The following is a 4,592-nucleotide window of genomic DNA, read 5'->3' on the forward strand; positions in this document are numbered from 1 at the left end:
TAAGAAGGTCCAAGGGATACAGTAAACCTGAAGTGAAGCATCGGAATCTATAACTAGTGTCCCAATAATGGTTCAAAACATAGACAGTAGGAAGAGTCAGTCTTGTTGTACTTATGTCAGCATTGTGCCTATTTATTTAATTCCGATGCAATTTCTGTGTTTCATCGTCAATAAGAAGGTCAGAGGGATACAGTAAGCCTGAAGTGAAGCATCAGAATCTATAACTAGTGTCACAGGAATGGTTCAAATCATAGTCAGTAAGAAAAGTCAGTATTCTTGTACTTAAGTCGGCATTGTGCCTTTTGTACTTAATTCCGATGCAATTTCTTTGTTTCATCGTCAATAAGAAGGTCCAAGGGATACAGTAAACCTGAAGTGAAGCATCGAATTCAATACCTGGTGTCACAGTAATGCTTAAAAATATAGACAGAGGAAGAGTCAGTCTTCTTGTACTTCAGTTGGCATTGTCCCTTTTGTATTTAATTCCGTTGCAATTTCTGTGTTTCATCGTCAATAAGAGGGCAAGAGGGATACAGTACACCTGAAGCGAAGCATCGGAATCTATAACTTGTGTCACAGGAATGGTATAAATATAGAAAGTAGGAAGAGTCAGTCTTCTTGTACTTAAGTCGGCATTGTGCCTTTTCTATTTAATTCCATTGCAATTTCTGTGTTTCATCGTCAATAAGAAGGTCCAAGGGATACATTAAACCTGAAGTGAAGCATCGGAATCTATAACTAGTGACACAGGAATGGTTCAAAACATAGGCAGTGGGAAGAGTCAGTCTTCTTGTACTTAAGTCGGCATTCTGCCTTTTGTATTTAATTCCGATGCAATTTCTGTGTTTCATCGTCAATAAGAAGGTCAGAGGGATACAGTAAACCTGAAGTGAAGCATCGGAATCTAAAACTAGTGTCTCAGGAATGGTTCAAATCATAGACAATAGGAAGAGTCAGTCTTCTTGTACTTAAGTCGTTATTGTGCCTTTTGTATTTAATTCCGATGCAATTTCTGTGTGTCATCGTCTATAAGTAGGTCCAAGGGATCCAGTAAACCTGAAGTGAAGCACCGGAATATATAACAAGTTACGCAGGAATGGTTCAAAACATAGTCAGTAAGAAGAGTCAGTCTTCTCGTACTTAAGTCGCCATTGTGCCTTTTGTATTAACTTCCGATGCAATTTCTGTGTTTCATCGTCAATAAGAAGGTCCAAGGGATACAGTAAACCTGCAGTGAAGCATCGGAATCTGCAACTAGTGTCAAAGGAATGGTTCAAATCATAGACACAAAGATGAGTCAGTCTTCTTGTACTTAAGTCAGCATTGTGCCTTTTTTATTTAATTCCGATGCAATTTCTGTGTTTCATCGTCAATAAGAAGGTCCAAGGGATACAGTAAACCTGGAGTGAAGCATCGGAATCTATAACTAGTGTCACAGGAATGGTTCAAACATAGACCGTAGGAAGAGTCAGTCTTCTTGTATTTAAGACGGCATTGTGCCTTTTCTATTTAATTCTGATGCAATTTCTGTATTTCATCGTCAATAAAAAGGTCCAAGGTATATTGTAAACCTGAAGTGAAGCATCGGAATCTATAATTAGTGTCACAGGAATGGTTCAAAACACAGGCAGTAAGAAGAGTCAGTCTTCTTGTACTTAGGGCGGCATTGTGCCTTTTGTATTTAATTCCGATGCAATTTCTGTGTTTCATCGTCCATAAGAAGGTCCAAGGGATACAGTAAACCTGGAGTGAAGCATCGGAAGCTATAACTTGTGTCACAGGAACGGTTCAAAACATCGACAGTAAGAAGAGTCAGTCTTCTTGTACTTAATTCGGCATTGTGCCTTTAGTATTTAATGCCAATACAATTTCTGTGTTTGATTGTCAATAGGAAGGTCAGAGGGATACAGTAATTCTGAAGTGAAGCATCGGAAGCTATAACTAGTGTCAGAGGAATGGTTCAAAACATAGTCAGTAAGAAGGGTCAGTCTTCTTGTACTTAAATCGGCATTGTGCCCTTTGTGTTTAATTCCGTTGCCATTTCTGTGATTCATCGTCAATAAGAGGGTCAGAGGGATACGGTAAACCTGAAGTGTAGCATCGACATCTATAACTGGTGTCACAGGAATGGTTCAAAACATAGACAAAAGAAGAGTCAGTCTTCTTGTACTTAAGTCGGCATTGTCCCTTTTGTATTTAATTCCGTTGCAATTTCTGTGTTTCATCGTCAATAAGAGGGTCAGAGGGATACAGTAAACCTGATGTGAAGCATCGGAATCTATAACTAGTGTCACAGGAAGGGTATAAACATAGAAAGTAGGAAGAGTCAGTCTTCTTGTACTTAAGTCGGCATTGTGCCTTCTCTATTTATTTCCGATGCAATTGCTGTGTTTCATCGTCAATAAGAAGGTAGAAGCGATACAGTAAACGTGAAGTGAAGCTTTGGAATCTATAACTAGTGTCACAGGAATGGTTCAAAGCATAGTCAGTAAGAAGAGTCAATGTTCTTGTACTTAAGTCGGCATTGTGCCTTTTGTATTTATTTCCGATGCAATTTCTGTGTTTCATCGTCAATAAGAAGGTCCAAGGGATACAGTAAACCTGCAGTGAAGCATCGGAATCGGTAACTGATGTCACAGGAATGGTTCAAAACATAAACAGTAAGATGAGTCAGTCTTCTTGTACTTGAGTCGGCATTGTGCCTTTTTTATTTAATTCCGACGCAATTTCTGTGTTTCATCGTCTATAAGAACGTCAGAGGGATACAGTATATCTGAAGTGAAGCATCGGAATCTATAACTAGTGTCACAGGAATGGTTCAAAACATAGTCAGTAAGATGAGTCAGTCATCTTGTACTAAAGTCGGCATTGTGTTTTTTGTATTTATTTCCGATGCAATTTCTGAATATCATCGTCAATAAGAAGGTCCAAGGGATACAGTAAACCTGAAGGGAAGCATCGGAATCTATAACTAGTGTCACAGGAAAGGTTCAAAACATAGACAGTGGGAAAAGTCAGTCTTCTTGTACTAAAGTCGGCATTGTGCATTTTGTATTTAATTCCGATGCAATTTCTGTGTTTCATCGTCGTTAATAAGGTCAGAGGGATACAGTAAACCTGAAGTGAAGCATCGGAATCTAAAACTAGTGTCACAGGAATGGTTCAAATCATAGACAGTAGGAAGAGTCAGTCTTCTTGTACTTAAGTCGGCTTTCTGCCATTTGTATTTAATTCCGATGCAATTTCTGTGTATCATCGTCAATAGGTAGGCCCAAGGGATCCAGTAAACCTGAAGTGAAGCACCGGAATATATAACTAGTGTCACAGGAATAGTTCAAAACATAGTCGGTAAGAAGAGTCAGTCCTCTTGAACTTCAGTCGCCATTGCGCCTTTTGTATTAATTTCCGATGCAATTTCTATGTTTCATCGTAAATAAGAAGGTCCAAGGGATACAGTAAACCTGGAGTGAACCATCGGAATCTATAACTAGTGTCACAGGAATGGTTCAAAACATAGGCAGTAAGACGTGTCAGTCTTCTTGTACTTAAGGCGGCATTGTGCCTCTTGTATTTAATTCCGATGCAATTTCTGTGTTTCATCGTCAATAGGAAGGCCCAAGGGATACAGTATACCTGGAGTGAAGCATCGGAATCTATAAGTAGAGTCACAGGAACGGTTCAAAACATCGACAGTAAGAAGAGTCAGTCTTCTTGTACTTAATTCGGCATTGTGCCTTTAGTATTTAATTCCAAAACAATTTCTGTGTTTGATCGTCAATAGGAAGGTCAGAGGGATACAGTAAATCTGAAGTGAAGCATCGGAAGCTATAACTAGTGTCACAGGAATATTTCAAAACATAGTCAGTAAGAAGGGTCAGTCTTCTTGTACTTAAATCGGCATTGTGCCTTTTCTATTTATTTCCAATGCAATTTCTGTGTTTCATCGTCAATAAGAAGGTCAGAGAGATACAGTAAACCTGAAGTGAAGCATCAGAATCTATAACTAGTGTCACAGGAATGGTTCAAAACATAGTCAGTAAGAAGAGTCAGTCTCCTTGTACTTAAGTCGGCATTGTGCTTTTTGTATTTAATTCCGATGCAATTTCTGTGTTTCATCGTCAATAAGAAGGTCCAAGGGATACAGTAAACCTAGAGTGAAGATCGGAATCTATTACTAGTGTCACAGAAATGGTTCAAAACATAGACAGTAAGAAGAGTCAGTCTTCTTGTACTTAATTCGCCATTGTGCATTTTGTATTTAATTCCGACGCAATTTCTGTGATTCATCGTCAATAAGAACGTCAGAGGGATACAGTATATCTGAAGTGAAGCATCGGAATCTATAACTAGTGTCACAGGAATAGTTCAAAACGTAGACAGTAGGAAGAGTCAGTCTTATTGTACTTAAGTCGGCATTGTGCGTTTTGTATTTTATTCCGATGCAATTTCTGTGCTTCATCGTCAATAAGAAGGTTTAAAGGGATACAGTAAACCTCAAGTGAAGCATCGGAATCTATAACTAGTGTCACAGGATTGCTTCAAACGTAGACTGTAAGCTGAGTCAGTCTTCTTGTACCTAAGTCGGCATTGTG

The sequence above is a fragment of the Schistocerca piceifrons genome, unplaced genomic scaffold (genome assembly GCF_021461385.2).
Source record: "Schistocerca piceifrons isolate TAMUIC-IGC-003096 unplaced genomic scaffold, iqSchPice1.1 HiC_scaffold_1544, whole genome shotgun sequence".
Lineage (NCBI taxonomy): Eukaryota > Metazoa > Arthropoda > Insecta > Orthoptera > Acrididae > Schistocerca > Schistocerca piceifrons.